This window comes from Dermacentor andersoni, chromosome 8 (genome assembly GCF_023375885.2).
Source record: "Dermacentor andersoni chromosome 8, qqDerAnde1_hic_scaffold, whole genome shotgun sequence".
Lineage (NCBI taxonomy): Eukaryota > Metazoa > Arthropoda > Arachnida > Ixodida > Ixodidae > Dermacentor > Dermacentor andersoni.
Genome location: NC_092821.1, coordinates 21,518,789 through 21,537,717, shown reverse-complemented (window position 1 = coordinate 21,537,717; position 18,929 = coordinate 21,518,789). Strand labels below are relative to the sequence as shown.

Sequence of the window (18,929 nt, the reverse complement as noted above, 5' to 3'; positions counted from 1 at the left end):
CATTTACCCTAGAACAGTGCATCACTTGCATCACATACCATAGCTTAGCCACAAAAAACATGTTGCATACTGTTGCCCTCGCAAACATGGAGAGATAATTCGCCCTCCAAGCATTCGCCTTTTCGCGTAAGAGTTCTGCTTGTTGCTGCCAGTAGTCATTATTATTTTTGTAGAACTCAAGTGGCACACCAAGGTACTTCACAGGCGTTTTCTGCCATACTACATTGGCAAAAATGCCCGGGGTGAACGGCCACACGCCGTGCCAAAACCCCAGACACTTTCCCCAGTTTACTCGGCTTCCTGTAACGTCGCTGAAAAATTTAACACTTCGAATGGTTTCTTCAATGCCTTCGTAGTCAATACAACATACCGCCACATCATCGGCATATGCGAGCAGTTTTACCTCTGAAGATTGTACACGAAAACCACGGATAGAATTATTTTCAATTATTGACAAACATAATGTTTCAATATATATACAAAACAAAAGTGGACTGATGGGAGAGCCTTGACGCACGGAACGCTGCACTTTAATGGGGGCCCCCAATTCTTTGTTAATAATTAGTCTGGTAGAGCAGTTCCGATACGCCAGAGCTACACCATCCGTGATGACGGATCCGACATTAATGTGTTCCAACACTGCAAACAAAATAGCATGCGCTACGCAATCAAATGCCTTCTCCAGATCCAATTGAAGTATGGCCACACACGCTTCAAGGGAGTCACAACATTCAAGAACTGAGCGCATCTTGTGAACATTCGTCGCAATAGTGCGACCCTTAATTCCACACGTTTGGTGTGGGCCGACTATGTCTTTAACAACCGACTGAAGTCTAGCTGCTAAGACTTTCATTAGTACCTTATAGTCTACATTTGTGAGTGCTATTGGTCTGTATGATGTTACACTTTTCAGCTTATCTACATCCTCTGTCTTCGGAATCAACACCGTGTGTGATTGACCGAAAGATGGCGGTAACGCCTTACCATCGTACGCTTCGTTAAAAATTGCTACAAGTACTGCTGACAATTCCTTTTTAAACCGCTTGTACCACAGAGCGCAAAGCCCATCAGGGCCCGGTGACTTGCCAGGATTCAAACTGTCAATTGCGCGTTCCACTTCAAAAACGGTTATCGGCGTTTCTAATGCAACTTTTCTTTCTTCAGTCAGTTGAGGCATTCTTTTCAAGAAGTTCGTCTTAAACCGTTCTAGGTCCACCTGCCTAAATGCGAACAGATTTTCGTAGTGTTCAAAAAACGCACGTGCGATACTGTCATTATCTGTAACTTCGTTACCACCCACCTCGATCACGTCAATATGATTACGTCGAGCCTGCGATTTTTCCAGTCCGAGCGCCCTTTTTGTGGGCGCCTCCCCTATCGCAAAGGATTCGGCTCGAGCACGAACTATCGCTCCGCGATAGCGTTCCTCATCATGCAGTTCAAGTTTCTGTTTAATATTCCGTATGTCGATTTTGTATGCTCCCGGTTCTTGGCACTCCAGTTCTGTCAGCTTTTCCAAGATTATTCGCAGTTCCTTCTCTTTCTTTTTTGTTTCATGCATTATTGCGACACAACGATCGATGGCTTTCATTTTAATGCACTGTTTAAACACTTCCCATCGATCTTTTAATTCACCCTCGCCGCTCACTAGAATTTTTTTGATGCAGTCCGATACATATTCTCCGAAACTTTCGTCAGTAGTTAAGTTTGAATTCATTTTCCCCAGCTCCCAAGAGAAGCTGCCGCCTTTTTTCTTCCTTCCTAAGTCACATTTAACCAGACAATGATCAGTGAAGGAAATAGGATATACACTGTAACTATTACACATTGGTATTGCTTGAAGCGACAAGTAAATACGATCTAAGCGCGCATGGCTGTTTCCTTGAAAGTGCGTGAAACGCACATCTCGCCTCCCTATCATACATTCCGCCACATCCGCTAATTCGCTTTCAGTAACTATCTCGTTCAAAACATCCCTACTTTTATCGCTCCTTAAACCTCTATTAGACCTATCTCGGGCATTGAGAACACAATTAAAATCACCTAACAGCACCATCTGCTTTTCAGAAGATATATACTCTTTTAACATGGAAAAAAACAAAGCCCGTTCCTCCAACGCATTTGGTGCATAAATACTTACCACCCGCCATTCAATTCCATGCAAAGCAAAATCACAGAAAACTAATCTACCAGTTGGACATGAATAAAAACCTTGCACCGTTATACCGGGTAATTCTCTAACAAACAGCACGCAGCCCGCCGACGTCCCTAAGGCGTGGCTCACTACCGCGTAGTAGCGTGGCGTAAAGCGCTGCACCATACTGCGGGTCTCTTCATCACCATCTACTTTTGTCTCTTGCACGGCTAACACGTCAAGGTCATAGTCCACAAGCAGCCTACACACTTGGCTCTGCTTTCGCTTGGCGGCCAGACCTCGAACGTTTAGCGTGGCCAATCTAAGCGACGGGTTGGGAGCCATGATTATCGGTCTAGTGGAAAGATTTGCCCCGGAGCATGGTGTTTACCTTTAGCGCCTAGCACACAGCTAGACGCCCCCGGAGCCGCCCGGTGGACCGGTACCACTGGAGAGCGGTGGCGGCTTCTTCTCGGACTTCTTGTCTGCGTTAACGGTGTTCGGTCGTGGCTTGTAGCTGCTGCGCCTGCCCGTTGGCGTCTTCGAAGGCGGCCCGTCTTCCCCACTTCCTTGGTTCGCTGCGCTGCTGTCTGCAGCCTTCTCAAGAGGCCGTTTGACCGAGGCTCCGACATTGCTGCTCATAGGGTCGTTCTGCGCCGACTAGTCCTCAGCTTTCTTCATTTGCTCGCCAGCTTCCGTTAGGCTGCTCTTGCTTTCTTCCTTAGTCTCTTCTGCTGGCTTTTTTTCCACACCTTCCTTAGAGTTTTCGCTGTCCGGTGGTGTCCCCGCGCCCGCATCAGGTGCAAGCACACCACCTACAGCACATGGGGTTGCCTGGTCTTCTACCCCTTTCGCCGCGTCTTCGGCCTCGGCCGCGTCCATTACCAACCTTGCTGTGTCATTGCCTTCGGCTGGCCCAGTCATAGAGGCGTATGTACGTACGCACTGGTCCTCGGCGTGTCCAAACCGACGGCATTGCGAGCACCGGGGAACCTTGCAGTCTCGTCGTACATGACCAGTGCCTTGACAGCGCAAGCACTGCATTGGCCTGCCAGGAACGACGACTAGGGCCAGCTCACCGGCGACCCTAATTTGGTGCGGGAGATCTTCCACCTTCACGCCGCTGTTGAGCTTGAGCAAGATGGACCGGGTAGTCGTCCCCTTGTCGTTGATACCCTGAACGCGCCATCGCTCTCGGGTGACTTGTACGGCTTTACCGAAAGCCGCCAATGCCGTTCTTACATCTTCATCGGCCACACCATGTATTAACCAATGAAGACGCAGACGCACCTGCTGATCCTTAGGGTCGACCACGATGCAGCGCCGCCCCTTTACCTGCAGCTCCTTGACTTCCAGCATCCTTTTCGTGGCGTCCGCGGTGTTCATGGTCACAGCCCAGACGTGGTTAATCTGGTAGGCCCCGAGGGCAAGCACTTCCGGCAGCAATCCTGTTGGGCCAAGAGCGTCCCGGAAATCTTCTACTTTGTAGGGTCTAGCTCGCACGTCGCCGTGCAAAAACACGGTGTTTAGCACGATGCGCCCCTTTGGCAGTGGAGGCAAAATAATCTGATAGCCTGCGTCGTCATCGCTGTTCCACCTGTTTCCGCGGCCAACAAAGGCCGCGTTCGCCGCTCCACTGGAGCTCATGATTCGCCGTCCGTCACGCTCGGTGGCCGGAAGTAGAATGCTGAGCTAGCAGGCCGAGTGAGAGCTATGGCGCGGCCAACCAAAAGACAAGGGCAGGTCATTTTCCGTTCGCGTAGGCGGCGACGGCGAAGAGAGAGGAATGCGTACGTGGACCACGTAAGAAAATAAAATGTAAAAAATAAGGAAGGTAGCGGTCGGGATATGCATAAAAAGAAACATCGTGGCCTGCGGAGGGATCCTACCTACGACCTTCGCGTTATTAGCACGACGTTCTAAACGACTGAGCTAGCAGGCCGAGTGAGAGCTATGGCGCGGCCAACCAAATAACAAGGGCGAGTCATTTCCCGTGCGCGGAGGCGGCGACGGCGAAGAGAGAGGGATACGTACGTGGATCACGTAAGAAGATAAAATGTAAAAAAATAAGGAAGGTAGCCATCGGCATATGCATAAAAAGAAACATCGTGGCCTGCGCAGGGATCTAAGCTACGACCTTCGCGTTATTAGCACGACGCTCTAACCGACTGAGTTAGCAGGCCGAGTGAGAGCTATGGCGCGGCCAACGAAAAGACAAGGGTTAGTCATTTTCCGTGCGCGTAGGCGGCGACGGCGAAGAGAGAGGGATGCGTACGTGGATCACGTAAGAAAATAAAATGTAGCAAATAAGGAAGGTAGCGGTCGGGATGTGCATAAAAAGAAACATCGTGGCCTGCGGAGGGATCCTACCTACGACCTTCGCGTTATTAGCACGGCGTTCTAAACGACTGAGCTAGCAGGCCGAGTGAGAGCTATGGCGCGGCCAACCAAAAGACAAGGGCGAGTCATTTGCCGTGCGCGTAGGCGGTGACGGCGAACAGAGAGGGATGCGTACGTGGATCACGTAAGAAAATAAATTGTAAAAAATACGGAAGGTAGCCGTCGGGATATACATAAAAAGAAAAATTGTGGCCTGCGCAGGGATCGAACCTACGACCTTCGCGTTATTAGCACGACGCTCTAACCGACTGAGCTAGCAGGCCAACTGAGAGCTATGGCGCGGCCAACCAAAAGACAAGGCAGGTCATTTTCCGTTCGCGTAGGCGGCGACGGCGAAGAGAGAGGAATGCGCACGTGGATCACGTAAGAAAATAAAATGTAAAAAATAAAGAAGGTAGCGGTCGGGATATGCATAAAAAGAAACATCGTGGCCTACGGAGGGATCCTACCTACGACCTTCGCGTTATTAGCACGACGCTCTAAACGACTGGGCTAGCAGGCCGAGTGAGAGCTATGGCGCGGCCAACCAAAAGACAAGGGCGAGTCATTTCCCGTGCGCGGAGGCGGCGACGGCGGAGAGAGAGGGATGCGTACGTGGATCACGTAAGAAGATAAAATGTAAAAAAATAAGGAAGGCAGCCATCGGGATATGCATAAAAAGAAACATCGTGGCCTGCGCAGGGATCCTACCTACGACCTTCGCGTTATTAGCACGACGTTCTAACCGACTGAGTTAGCAGGCCGAGTGAGAGCTATGGCGCGGCCAACGAAAAGACAAAGGCGAGTCATTTTCCGTGCGCGTAGGCGGCGACGGCGAAGAGAGGGGGATGCGTACGTGGATCACGTAAGAAAATAAAATGTAACAAATAAGGAAGGTAGCAGTCGGGATGTGCATAAAAAGAAACATCGTGGCTGCGCAGGGATCCTCCCTACGACCTTCGCGTTATTAGCAAGACGCTCTAACCGACTTAACTAGCAGGCCGAGTGAGAGTTATGGCGCGGCCAAACAAAAGACAAGGGCAGGTCATTTTCCGTTCGCGTAGGCGGCGACGGCGAAGAGAGAGGGATGCGTACGTGGATCACGTAAGAAAATAAAATGTAAAAAATAAAGAAGGTAGCGGTCGGGATATGCATAAAAAGAAACAACGTGGCCTGCGCAGGGATCCTACCTACGACCTTCGCGTTATTAGCACGACGTTCTAACCGACTGAGTTAGCAGGCCGAGTGAGAGCTATGGCGCGGCCAACGAAAAGACAAAGGCGAGTCATTTTCCGTGCGCGTAGGCGGCGACGGCGAAGAGAGGGGGATGCGTACGTGGATCACGTAAGAAGATAAAATGTAAAAAAAATAGGGAAGGTAGCCATCAGGATGTGCATAAAAAGAAACATCGTGGCTGCGCAGGGATCCTCCCTGCGACCTTCGCGTTATTAGCACGACGCTCTAACCGACTGAGTTAGCAGGCCGAGTGAGAGCTATGGCGCGGCCAACGAAAAGACAAGGGCGAGTCAATTTCCGTGCGCGTAGGCGGTGACGGCGAAGAGAGAGGGATGCGTACGTGGATCACGTAAGAAAATAAAATGTAAAAAATAAGGAAGGTAGCGGTCGGGATGTGCATAAAAAGAAACATCGTGGCCTGCGCAGGGATCCTACCTGCGACCTTCGCGTTATTAGCACGACGTTCTAACCTACTGATCTAGCAGGCCGAGTGAGAGCTATGGCGCGGCCAACCAAAAGACAAGGGCAGGTCATTTTCCGTTCGCGTAGGCGGCGACGGCGAAGAGAGAGGGATACGTACGTGGATCACGTAAGAAGATAAAATGTAAAAATATAAGGAAGGTAGCCATCAGGATGTGCATAAAAAGAAACATCGTGGCTGCGCAGGGATCCTACCTACGACCTTCGCGTTATTAGCACGACGCTCTAACCGACTGAGTTAGCAGGCCGAGTGAGAGCTATGGCGCGGCCAACGAAAAGACAAGGGCGAGTCAATTTCCGTGTGCGTAGGCGGCGACGGCGAAGAGAGAGGGATGCGTACGTGGATCACGTAAGAAAATAAAATGTAAAAAATAAGGAAGGTAGCGGTCGGGATGTGCATAAAAAGAAACATCGTGGCCTGCGCAGGGATCCTACCTACGACCTTCGCGTTATTAGCACGACGTTCTAACCTACTGATCTAGCAGGCCGAGTGAGAGCTATGGCGCGGCCAACCAAAAGACAAGGGCGAGTCACTTCCCGTGCGCGGAGGCGGCGACGGCGTAGAGAGAGGAATGCGTACGTGGATCACGTAAGAAAATAAAATTTAAAAAATAAGGAAGGTAGCCGTCGGGATATGCATAAAAAGAAAAATCGTGGCCTGCGCAGGGATCGAACCTACGACCTTCGCGTTATTAGCAAGACGCTCTAACCGACTTAACTAGCAAGCCGAGTGAGAGTTATGGCGCGGCCAAACAAAAGACAAGGGCAGGTCATTTTCCGTTCGCGTAGGCGGCGACGGCGAAGAGAGAGGGATGCGTACGTGGATCACGTAAGAAAATAAAATGTAAAAAATAAAGAAGGTAGCGGTCGGGATATGCATAAAAAGAAACAATGTGGCCTGCGCAGGGATCCTACCTACGACCTTCGCGTTATTAGCACGACGTTCTAACCGACTGAGTTAGCAGGCCGAGTGAGAGCTATGGCGCGGCCAACGAAAAGACAAAGGCGAGTCATTTTCCGTGCGCGTAGGCGGCGACGGCGAAGAGAGGGGGATGCGTACGTGGATCACGTATGAAAATAAAATGTAACAAATAAGGAAGGTAGCAGTCGGGATGTGCATAAAAAGAAACATCGTGGCCTGCGCAGGGATCTTACCTACGACCTTCGCGTTATTAGCACGACGTTCTAACCGACTGAGCTAGCAGGCCGAGTGAGAGCTATGGCGCGGCCAACGAAAAGACAAGGGTGAGTCATATTCCATGCGCGTAGGCGGCGACGGCGAAGAGAGGGGGATGCGTACGTGGATCACGTAAGAAGATAAAATGTAAAAAAATAAGGAAGGTAGCCATCGGGATATGCATAAAAAGAAACATCGTGGCCTGCGCAGGGATCCAAGCTACGACCTTCGGGTTATTAGCACGACGTTCTAACCGACTGAGCTAGCAGGCCGAGTGAGAGCTATGGCGCGGCCAACCAAAAGACAAGGGCAAGTCATTTCCCGTGCACGGAGCCGGCGACGGCGAAGAGAGAGGGATACGTACGTGGATAACGTAAGAAGATAAAATGTAAAAAATAAGGAATGCAGCCGTCGGGATATGCATAAAAAGAAACATCGTGGCACGCGCAGGGATTCTACCTAGGACCTTCGCGTTATTAGCATGACGCTCTAACCGACTGAGCAAGCAGGCCGAGTGAGATCTATGGCGCGGCCAAGCATAAGATAAGGGGGAGTCATTTTCCGTGCGCGTAGGCGGTGACGGCGAAGAGAGAGGGATGCGTACGTGGATCATATAAGAAAATCAAATCTAAAAAATAAGGAAGGTAGCCGTCGGGATACGCATAAAAAGAAAAATCGTGGCCTGCGCAGGGATCGAACCTACGACCTTCGCGTTATTAGCACGACGCTCTAACCGACTGAGCTCGCAGGCCGAGTGAGAGCTATGGCGCGGCCAAACAAAAGACAAGGGCAGGTCATTTTCCGTTCGCGTAAGCGGCGACGGCGTAGAGAGAGGAATGCGTACGTGGATCACGTAAGAAAATAAAATGTAAAAAATAAGGAAGGTAGCCGTCGGGATATGCATAAAAAGAAAAATCATGGCGTGCGCAGAGATGGAACCTACGACCTTCGCGTTATTAGCAAGACGCTCTAACCGACTTAACTAGCAGGCCGAGTGAGAGTTATGGCGCGGCCAAACAAAAGACAAGGGCAGGTCATTTTCCGTTGGCGTAGGCGGCGACGGCGAAGAGAGAGGGATGCGTACGTGGATCACGTAAGAAAATAAAATGTAAAAAATAAAGAAGGTAGCGGTCGGGATATGCATAAAAAGAAACATCGTGGCCTGCGCAGGGATCCTACCTACGACCTTCGCGTTATTAGCACGACGTTCTAACCGACTGAGTTAGCAGGCCGAGTGAGAGCTATGGCGCGGCCAACGAAAAGACAAAGGCGAGTCATTTTCCGTGCGCGTAGGCGGCGACGGCGAAGAGAGGGGGATGCGTACGTGGATCACGTATGAAAATAAAATGTAAAAAATAAGGAAGGTAGCGGTCGGGATGTGCATAAAAAGAAACATCGTGGCCTGCGCAGGGATCCTACCTACGACCTTCGCGTTATTAGCACGACGTTCTAACCTACTGATCTAGCAGGCCGAGTGAGAGCTATGGCGCGGCCAACCAAAAGACAAGGGCGAGTCACTTCCCGTGCGCGGAGGCGGCGACGGCGTAGAGAGAGGAATGCGTACGTGGATCACGTAAGAAAATAAAATTTAAAAAATAAGGAAGGTAGCCGTCGGGATATGCATAAAAAGAAAAATCGTGGCCTGCGCAGGGATCGAACCTACGACCTTCGCGTTATTAGCAAGACGCTCTAACCGACTTAACTAGCAAGCCGAGTGAGAGTTATGGCGCGGCCAAACAAAAGACAAGGGCAGGTCATTTTCCGTTCGCGAGGCGGCGACGGCGAAGAGAGAGGGATGCGTACGTGGATCACGTAAGAAAATAAAATGTAAAAAATAAAGAAGGTAGCGGTCGGGATATGCATAAAAAGAAACAATGTGGCCTGCGCAGGGATCCTACCTACGACCTTCGCGTTATTAGCACGACGTTCTAACCGACTGAGTTAGCAGGCCGAGTGAGAGCTATGGCGCGGCCAACGAAAAGACAAAGGCGAGTCATTTTCCGTGCGCGTAGGCGGCGACGGCGAAGAGAGGGGGATGCGTACGTGGATCACGTATGAAAATAAAATGTAACAAATAAGGAAGGTAGCAGTCGGGATGTGCATAAAAAGAAACATCGTGGCCTGCGCAGGGATCTTACCTACGACCTTCGCGTTATTAGCACGACGTTCTAACCGACTGAGCTAGCAGGCCGAGTGAGAGCTATGGCGCGGCCAACGAAAAGACAAGGGTGAGTCATATTCCATGCGCGTAGGCGGCGACGGCGAAGCGAGGGGGATGCGTACGTGGATCACGTAAGAAGATCAAATGTAAAAAAATAAGGAAGGTAGCCATCGGGATATGCATAAAAAGAAACATCGTGGCCTGCGCAGGGATCCAAGCTACGACCTTCGGGTTATTAGCACGACGTTCTAACCGACTGAGCTAGCAGGCCGAGTGAGAGCTATGGCGCGGCCAACCAAAAGACAAGGGCAAGTCATTTCCCGTGCACGGAGCCGGCGACGGCGAAGAGAGAGGGATACGTACGTGGATAACGTAAGAAGATAAAATGTAAAAAATAAGGAATGCAGCCGTCGGGATATGCATAAAAAGAAACATCGTGGCACGCGCAGGGATTCTACCTAGGACCTTCGCGTTATTAGCATGACGCTCTAACCGACTGAGCAAGCAGGCCGAGTGAGATCTATGGCGCGGCCAAGCATAAGATAAGGGGGAGTCATTTTCCGTGCGCGTAGGCGGTGACGGCGAAGAGAGAGGGATGCGTACGTGGATCATATAAGAAAATCAAATCTAAAAAATAAGGAAGGTAGCCGTCGGGATACGCATAAAAAGAAAAATCGTGGCCTGCGCAGGGATCGAACCTACGACCTTCGCGTTATTAGCACGACGCTCTAACCGACTGAGCTCGCAGGCCGAGTGAGAGCTATGGCGCGGCCAAACAAAAGACAAGGGCAGGTCATTTTCCGTTCGCGTAAGCGGCGACGGCGTAGAGAGAGGAATGCGTACGTGGATCACGTAAGAAAATAAAATGTAAAAAATAAGGAAGGTAGCCGTCGGGATATGCATAAAAAGAAAAATCATGGCGTGCGCAGAGATGGAACCTACGACCTTCGCGTTATTAGCAAGACGCTCTAACCGACTTAACTAGCAGGCCGAGTGAGAGTTATGGCGCGGCCAAACAAAAGACAAGGGCAGGTCATTTTCCGTTGGCGTAGGCGGCGACGGCGAAGAGAGAGGGATGCGTACGTGGATCACGTAAGAAAATAAAATGTAAAAAATAAAGAAGGTAGCGGTCGGGATATGCATAAAAAGAAACATCGTGGCCTGCGCAGGGATCCTACCTACGACCTTCGCGTTATTAGCACGACGTTCTAAGCGACTGGGTTAGCAGGCCGAGTGAGAGCTATGGCGCGGCCAACGAAAAGACAAGGGCGATTCATTTTCCGTGCGCGTAGGCGGCGACGGCGAAGAGAGGAGGATGCGTACGTGGATCACGTAAGAACATAAAATGTAACAAATAAGGAAGGTAGCAGTCGGGATGTGCATAAAAAGAAACATCGTGGCCTGCGCAGGGATCTTACCTACGACCTTCGCGTTATTAGCACGACGTTCTAACCGACTGAGCTAGGAGGCGGAGTGAGAGCTATGGCGCGGCCAACGAAAAGACAAGGGCGAGTCATTTTCCGTGCGCGTAGGCGGTGACGGCGAAGAGAGGGGGATGCGTACGTGGATAACGTAAGAAGATAAAATGTAAAAAAATAAGGAAGGTAGCCATCGGGATATGCATAAAAAGAAACATCGTGGCCTGCGCAGGGATCCAAGCTACGACCTTCGCGTTATTAGCACGACGTTCTAACCGACTGAGCTAGCAGGCCGAGTGAGAGCTATGGCGCGGCCAACCAAGAGACAAGGGCGAGTCATTTTCCCTGCGCGTAGGCGGCGACGGCGAAGAGAGAGGGATGCGTACGTGGATCACGTAAGAAAATAAAATGCAAAAAATAAGGAATGTATCCGTCGGGATATGCATAAAAAGAAACATCGTGGCACGCGCAGGGATTCTACCTAGGACCTTCGCGTTATTAGCATGACGCTCTAACCGACTGAGCAAGCAGGCCGAGTGAGATCTATGGCGCGGCCAAGCATAAGATAAGGGGGAGTCATTTTCCGTGCGCGTAGGCGGCGACGGCGAAGAGAGAGGGATGCGTACGTGGATCATGTAAGAAAATCAAATCTAAAAAATAAGGAAGGTAGCCGTCGGGATACGCATAAAAAGAAAAATCGTGGCCTGCGCAGGGATCGAACCTACGACCTTCGCGTTATTAGTACGACGCTCTAACCGACTGAGCTCGCAGGCCGAGTGAGAGCTATGGCGCGGCCAAACAAAAGACAAGGGCAGGTCATTTTCCGTTCGCGTAAGCGGCGACGGCGTAGAGAGAGGAATGCGTACGTGGATCATGTAAGAAAATAAAATGTAAAAAATAAGGAAGGTAGCCGTCGAGATATGCATAAAAAGAAAAATCATGGCGTGCGCAGAGATGGAACCTACGACCTTCGCGTTATTAGCAAGACGCTCTAACCGACTTAACTAGCAGGCCGAGTGAGAGTTATGGCGCGGCCAAACAAAAGACAAGGGCAGGTCATTTTCCGTTCGCGTAGGCGGCGACGGCGAAGAGAGAGGGATGCGTACGTGGATCACGTAAGAAAATAAAATGTAAAAAATAAAGAAGGTAGCGGTCGGGATATGCATAAAAAGAAACATCGTGGCCTGCGCAGGGATCCTACCTACGACCTTCGCGTTATTAGCACGACGTTCTAACCGACTGGGTTAGCAGGCCGAGTGAGAGCTATGGCGCGGCCAACGAAAAGACAAGGGCGATTCATTTTCCGTGCGCGTTGGCGGCGACGGCGAAGAGAGGGGGATGCGTACGTGGATCACGTAAGAACATAAAATGTAACAAATAAGGAAGGTAGCAGTCGGGATGTGCATAAAAAGAAACATCGTGGCCTGCGCAGGGATCTTACCTACGACCTTCGCGTTATTAGCACGACGTTCTAACCGACTGAGCTAGCAGGCCGAGTGAGAGCTATGGCGCGGCCAACCAAGAGACAAGGGCGAGTCATTTTCCCTGCGCGTAGGCGGCGACGGCGAAGAGAGAGGGATGCGTACGTGGATCACGTAAGAAAATAAAATGCAAAAAATAAGGAATGTATCCGTCGGGATATGCATAAAAAGAAACATCGTGGCACGCGCAGGGATCCTACCTACGACCTTCGCGTTATTAGCACGACGCTCTAACCGACTGAGCAAGCTGGCCTTTTTTTTTTTTTCTTTATTGCCAATCCTCGACATGTCACCACAACACACATTCCTTAAATGATATAAACAAAGACCAAAGAAGCAAAAACGAATGAATACACAAACGGAACAAAGAACAGTAATATTTACATTCGTTGCCGTCCGCTACTGTGGCACGACGTTGTCGGATTAAAATTCCTTTAGTGCTGTAAGGGGTTCAACCCTCGACAGCCACTCAGGAACAGGCTGTTGCAACTTCTGCACTTCCACATACCGTTGCATGCATTCCCGGAAGTATACACGCGCTGGTCGGGCATCCGGGTCACAATGGTAGCCCGCCATTCTTGCGCGCCATAAACAGTGGAGGCCCGTAAGCATGATGACGTCGTACGGGAAACCTTCGTCGTCATATACTGGCAGAAACCTGATTCCGTGGGGATCTATAGGTAGCTCTTTTTTTAGAGTCCTTTGTAACACGTCCCAGAAAAAGACCCCTTCCCAACAGTGGATGAAGACATGATCTATGCTTTCTGCTTTTTTACATATAAGGCAGTGGGTTCCCCATGGCATGTAGAACCCACGTTGTTCAAGAAAGATTTTAACAGGTAGAGTACCGGTGTGTAATTTAAAGAAGAACGATTTAGTGGCTGGTTGAACTGGCATCTTCTTCACCCTTTTCAATACATCTAGGCCTGGGCCTCCACTGTACAGGGCTCTGTACATGGGTACAAGCAATACACTGTCACATAAATCACGATATAACGTTTTCCGTTTTACACTCCACAAATATGCACTAGAAAAACGAACACGCAAAAAGGAAACACTCTGAATTATTTCCCTAAAGAAACCACGAACTGGTCCTGGCATTATTTCGGTGCCTACAACGAATTCGGGAAGTGATCTTGACAACCTCATTTGGATAGCGGTGCGTAGAAATGGGTCATTTGTGTCTCGAAAAAAGAAGAACCTGTTTACTAGTTGACGCAAGAAGAGGTGCGCCAACCCCAGACCACCATCCTTCACGCGCCGAAAGAGATTATCTCGGCTACATCGCTCCCAGCTCGATGCCCACACGAAAACAGCGAACACGCGGTGCAGTTTCTGCACATTAATCCGAGAGCACTGTAGGACCTGCATTACGTACCAGATCTTTGTTACGAGAAACATGTTGCACGCTGTTGCTTTCGCGAACATTGACAGGTGACCGGCGTTCCATCGGTCGGCTTTTTCTTTTATTTCTTTTGTCCGCTCCTTCCAGTACTCGCTACTGTCCTTGTAGGCATCAAGGGGTGCGCCAAGGTACTTAACTGGCGTCGTGACCCAGGTGACGTTCGAAAAGTGGTCTGGGGTGGACGCCCATCCCCCGTGCCAAAACCCCAAACATTTCTGCCAGTTCACGAAGCTATTAGTGGCATTACCAAACAGTCTGACGATACTCACAGCGTTCAATACACTTTGCGTATCTTTACAACATACGGCCACATCGTCAGCATATGCCAATAACTTCACCTCTGCTGCTTGGAGGCAAAATCCCTTAATGTATTCATTTTCAATGATGGCCTGACATAGCGTTTCTATGTAAACACAAAACAGGAGTGGGCTGAGTGGACAACCCTGGCGAACGGAGCGCTTCACGTTAATGGGGGCCCCCAGCCTTTGATTAATTATAAGTCTCGTATAGCAACTCCGGTACGCCATGGTCACCCCCTCAGTGATTATGTGGCCAAAATTAACATGTTCAAGGATGGTGAGCAATATCTCGTGAGAAACGCAATCAAACGCTTTCTCCAAGTCAAGCTGGAGGATCGCTACTGCATCACACATGGCATCACAACACTCCAGCACACACTTCAACTTGTGAATGTTAGTGAAGATTGTTCTTCCGCGAATGCCACACGTTTGGTGTGGGCCGACTACTTCCTTAATGACTGACTGCATACGCCGTGCCAGCACCTTCATCAGTATTTTGTAGTCACAGTTAGTAAGCGCTATGGGTCTATAGGAGGAAAGTTGCTTGAGCTTCTCGGTCTCTTCTGTTTTAGGTATTAGTACTGTATGGGACTGGCCGAAAGATGGTGGAAATATTTTCATTTGGTATGCTTCATTGAAAATTGCGGTCAAGATAGGAGCTAGGTGGCTTTTGAACGATTTGTACCAAGCGGCACAAAGACCGTCTGGACCTGGTGACTTGCCAGGGTTCAGGTCTTCGATGGCCTTTATCACTTCCTGTTCAGTTATTTGTCCTTCCAACGTTTCTTTAACGTCACTCGACAGCTGTGGCATTCGCTGCAAAAATAAGTCCTTGAAACTTTGCATGTTGACGGGCCTGAATGCGAAAAGCTTTTGGAAATGTTCAAAGAAGGCACGCCCTATATTCTTCGTATCAGTTACTACCAGCCCGTTATATTCGATGGCCTCAATCTGTTTGCGTCTGGAGTGCTTTTTTTCTAATCCCAGTGCTCTTTTCGAAGGCATTTCCCCGCATGCTAGTCTTTCTGCTCTCGCGCGCACGAGCGCACCTCGATAACGCTCTTCATCGAAAACCTCGAGCTTTTTCTTAATAGCACGCATATCTTCTTGATAAGCTCCGGGTTGCATGCATTCGAGCGTCACGAATTTTTCCAGTAATGTTTTTAAATCCCTTTCTCTTGCCTTCTCTTCATATCGTAGTACGCTACTTCTTTCAATTGCCTTGATTTTAATAGTTTGTTTCGACAGCTCCCATTCCTCGCCCAATTTCATAGAACTGTCTTTTCCAAAAGAATTCAGAGCATTCACTACCGTCTCGTTAAAAGTATCGTCCCGTAGAAGCTCAGCATTCATTTTCCACAGTTCCCAGACGAATTCGTTTCGTTCTTTTTTGCGGCCCACCCTGCATTTTACCAGGCAGTGGTCAGAAAAGGATACGGCAGTAACTGCATAGCACTGGCATTTTTCTACTAAATGATATGACAGGTAGATACGGTCTAATCGTGCATGACTTGTTCCCTGGAAGTGGGTGTACTTCACTTCTCGGTCAGCCCCGAAACACTGAGCGATATCCTCTAATTCAAATTCATGTATGATCTGCGCCATGATATCGCTGCTTTTGTCGTAAATTACGCGTCGCGTAGACCTGTCTTCGATGTTCAATACACAATTGAAGTCCCCAACACAGGCTATCGTTTTGTGCACAGACAAGTGGTGCCTCAAGTTCAAAAAGAAATTTACCCTTTCTTGCACCGTATTAGGCGCATAAATGCACAGCACGCGCCATTGGACATCGCAATAGCTGAAATCACAAACGACAAGTCGACCGGAAGAGCACGAGAAGTAACCGTCTATAACCAGGCCTGGAAGCTTCCTCACGAACAAGACACACCCCGCCGAAGTCCCTAAGGCGTGGCTCACTACCGTATAGTAGTTGTACGTGAACCTTTGCACCATGCTCCCGGTCTCCTCCTCGCCGTCTACCTTGGTTTCTTGCACTGCTAAAACGTCGAGGTCGTGGTCCACTAGCAGTCGATACACCTGACTCTGTTTCCTTTTGGCGGCCAGACCTCGAACGTTTAGCGTGCCGAGGCTAAGCGACGGGTTGGTAGCCATTACTGATTTAAACGGGAGGGGAGAAGGCCCGGAGCATGGTGCTCACCTTAACGTCTAGCTGACCGCTAGACGCCTCCGTGGCCATCCGGTGGCCGTCGTCCGAGTTCGTCTTTGGTCGGCTTCGGGGTGAGCCTACGGTCAGCCTCCAGGTTAGGCTTAGGCTTGAGGGTGGAGCGCCTGCCGGGTAGCGTCTTAGCTGGCGGCGCCTCGGAGTCACCGCTGGCCTTTCCGTCCACTTTCTCCTCCTGCTGCAGGGACCTCTTCACCGGTGCCGAGACGCTTTCGACGCGGGCGCTAGCAGGGGTCGCGTTGTCGTTTTCCGCTGCCTCCGTAGTATCTGTAGCCGGCTGGCGGCTCTCATTTTCTGTCTGGGTCACCCTGACGCTGATTAGTGCGGTTTCTGGCTCGTCGGGAGGAGGGACATTATTCGGTCCTCCTTTAGTCGGCGTCGTCGTCCCGCTCGCTTCTGCCACCGCATTGCCGCTTCCAGCTCCCTTGGCCGCATCCTCGGCCTCGGTCACGTCCATCATGTGGTCTGATGTCAACGGCTCGCTCTCCGCCGACCCCGCGGCTGCTGCGTATGAACGTACACAGTCCGTGTCGTTGTGTCCGAAAAGCCTGCACCGGGAGCAACGGGGAACCTTACATTCTCGACGAACGTGACCAGAGCCCCGGCAGCGCAGGCACTGCATGGGGCGACCTGGGGCTACGACCAGCGCAAGCTCGCCGGCGACGCGGATCTGGTGGGGCAGGTCGTCGACTTTCAGTCCAGCCTTCAGCTGCAGCAGCACAGCTCGGGTCGTCGAGCCCTTGTCGGAAACGCCATCCACCCGCCAGCGCTCCCGGGTTACTTCCGTGACTTTGCCAAAGGAAGCCAGCGCAGTCTTTACGTCTTCATCATCCACACCATGAAGAAGCCAGTGAAGACGAAGCTTCACCTGCTGTTCTTTAGGGTCGATGACCAGGCAGCGACGCCCCTTGACCTGAAGCTCCTTCAGTGCAGCCAGCTTTTGGGCCATCTCGGCTGTCTTCATCGTCACAGCCCATACGTGGTTGATTTGGTACGCTCCAAGGGCGACGACGCCAGAGAGCATACCAAGAGCTTGAAGCGCGTCCCGAAAATCCTCTACGCGAAACGGGCGAACACGAGTGTCGCCGTGCAAAAAAACTGTGTTTAACACGATGCGTCCTGTAGGTAGACGAGGCAAAATAATCTGGTAGTCCTTATCTTCCGATGTCGAAAGCCTGTTGCCGCGGCTAACAGCCGCATAAGCCGCTCCACTGGAGCTCATGATCCCGCGATCCGTTCAGCTCGGGAGCCGGAAGCAGAATACTGAGCAAGCTGGCCGAGTGAGATCTATGGCGCGGCCAACCATAAGTTAAGGGGGAGTCATTTTCCGTGCGCGTAGGCGGCGACGGCGAAGAGAGAGGGATGCGTACGTGGATCATGTAAGAAAATCAAATGTAAAAAATAAGGAAGGTTGCCGTCGGGATATGCATAAAAAGAAAAATCGTGGCCTGCGCAGGGATCGAACCTACGACCTTCGCGTTATTAGCACGACGCTCTAACCGACTGAGCTCGCAGGCCGAGTGATAGCTATGGCGCGGCCAAACAAAAGACAAGGGCAGGTCATTTTCTGTTCGTGTAGGCGGCAACGGCGAAGAGAGAGGAATGCGTACGTGGATCACGTAAGAAACTAAAATGTAAAAAATAAGGAAGGTAGCCGTCGGGATATGCATAAAAAGAAACATCGTGGCCTGCGCAGGGATCCAAGCTACGACCTTCGCGTTATTAGCAGGACGTTCTAAACGACTGAGCTAGCAGGCCGAGTGAGAGCTATGGCGCGGCCAACCAAAAGACAAGGGCGAGTCATTTCCCGTGCGCGGAGGCGGCGACGGCGAAGAGAGAGGGATACGTACGTGGATCACGTAAGAAGATAAAATTTAAAAACATAAGGAAGGTAGCCATCGGGATATGCATAAAAAGAAACATCGTGGCCTGCGCAGGGATCCAAGCTACGACCTTCGCGTTATTAGCACGACGCTCTAACCGACTGAGTTAGCAGGCCGAGTGAGAGCTATGGCGCGGCCAACGAAAAGACAAGGGTTAGTCATTTTCCGTGCGCGTAGGCGGCGACGGCGAAGAGAGAGGGATGCGTACGTGGATCACGTAAGAAAATAAAATGTAGCAAATAAGGAAGGTAGCGGTCGGGATGTGCATAAAAAGAAACATCGTGGCCTGCGGAGGGATCCTACCTACAACCTTTGCGTTATTAGCACGACGTTCTAAACGACTGAGCTAACAGGCCGAGTGAGAGCTATGGCGCGGCCAACCAAAAGACAAGGGCGAGTCATTTTCCCTGCGCGTAGGCGGCGACGGCGAAGAGAGAGGGATGCGTACGTGGATCACGTAAGAAAATAAAATGCAAAAAATAAGGAATGTATCCGTCGGGATATGCATAAAAAGAAACATCGTGGCACGCGCAGGGATTCTACCTAGGACCTTCGCGTTATTAGCATGACGCTCTAACCGACTGAGCAAGCAGGCCGAGTGAGATCTATGGCGCGGCCAAGCATAAGATAAGGGGGAGTCATTTTCCGTGCGCGTAGGCGGCGACGGCGAAGAGAGAGGGATGCGTACGTG

The 18,929-nt window shown here is 50.6% G+C and overlaps 13 non-coding genes across 13 annotated transcripts; all 13 read right to left on the bottom strand.

The window, feature by feature from the left end:
* Nucleotides 1–4,243: 4,243 nt before the first annotated feature.
* On the bottom strand, nt 4,244–4,317 carry TRNAI-AAU (transfer RNA isoleucine (anticodon AAU)). Its single transcript has one exon. It is a non-coding gene; the product is annotated as a tRNA-Ile (tRNA).
* Nucleotides 4,318–4,723: 406 nt separating this feature from the next.
* TRNAI-AAU (transfer RNA isoleucine (anticodon AAU)) lies at nt 4,724–4,797 on the bottom strand. Its single transcript has one exon. It is a non-coding gene; the product is annotated as a tRNA-Ile (tRNA).
* A 2,086-nt stretch (nt 4,798–6,883) lies between these two features.
* TRNAI-AAU (transfer RNA isoleucine (anticodon AAU)) lies at nt 6,884–6,957 on the bottom strand. The gene has a single exon. It is a non-coding gene; the product is annotated as a tRNA-Ile (tRNA).
* A 406-nt stretch (nt 6,958–7,363) lies between these two features.
* On the bottom strand, nt 7,364–7,437 carry TRNAI-AAU (transfer RNA isoleucine (anticodon AAU)). Its single transcript has one exon. It is a non-coding gene; the product is annotated as a tRNA-Ile (tRNA).
* Nucleotides 7,438–8,084: 647 nt separating this feature from the next.
* On the bottom strand, nt 8,085–8,158 carry TRNAI-AAU (transfer RNA isoleucine (anticodon AAU)). Its single transcript has one exon. It is a non-coding gene; the product is annotated as a tRNA-Ile (tRNA).
* Nucleotides 8,159–9,044: 886 nt separating this feature from the next.
* TRNAI-AAU (transfer RNA isoleucine (anticodon AAU)) lies at nt 9,045–9,118 on the bottom strand. The gene has a single exon. It is a non-coding gene; the product is annotated as a tRNA-Ile (tRNA).
* Nucleotides 9,119–9,523: 405 nt separating this feature from the next.
* Nucleotides 9,524–9,597, bottom strand: TRNAI-AAU (transfer RNA isoleucine (anticodon AAU)). The gene has a single exon. It is a non-coding gene; the product is annotated as a tRNA-Ile (tRNA).
* A 647-nt stretch (nt 9,598–10,244) lies between these two features.
* On the bottom strand, nt 10,245–10,318 carry TRNAI-AAU (transfer RNA isoleucine (anticodon AAU)). The gene has a single exon. It is a non-coding gene; the product is annotated as a tRNA-Ile (tRNA).
* An 887-nt stretch (nt 10,319–11,205) lies between these two features.
* TRNAI-AAU (transfer RNA isoleucine (anticodon AAU)) lies at nt 11,206–11,279 on the bottom strand. Its single transcript has one exon. It is a non-coding gene; the product is annotated as a tRNA-Ile (tRNA).
* Nucleotides 11,280–11,685: 406 nt separating this feature from the next.
* TRNAI-AAU (transfer RNA isoleucine (anticodon AAU)) lies at nt 11,686–11,759 on the bottom strand. The gene has a single exon. It is a non-coding gene; the product is annotated as a tRNA-Ile (tRNA).
* Nucleotides 11,760–12,405: 646 nt separating this feature from the next.
* TRNAI-AAU (transfer RNA isoleucine (anticodon AAU)) lies at nt 12,406–12,479 on the bottom strand. Its single transcript has one exon. It is a non-coding gene; the product is annotated as a tRNA-Ile (tRNA).
* Nucleotides 12,480–17,799: 5,320 nt separating this feature from the next.
* On the bottom strand, nt 17,800–17,873 carry TRNAI-AAU (transfer RNA isoleucine (anticodon AAU)). The gene has a single exon. It is a non-coding gene; the product is annotated as a tRNA-Ile (tRNA).
* Nucleotides 17,874–18,280: 407 nt separating this feature from the next.
* TRNAI-AAU (transfer RNA isoleucine (anticodon AAU)) lies at nt 18,281–18,354 on the bottom strand. The gene has a single exon. It is a non-coding gene; the product is annotated as a tRNA-Ile (tRNA).
* Between the last annotated feature and the right edge of the window lie 575 nt (nt 18,355–18,929).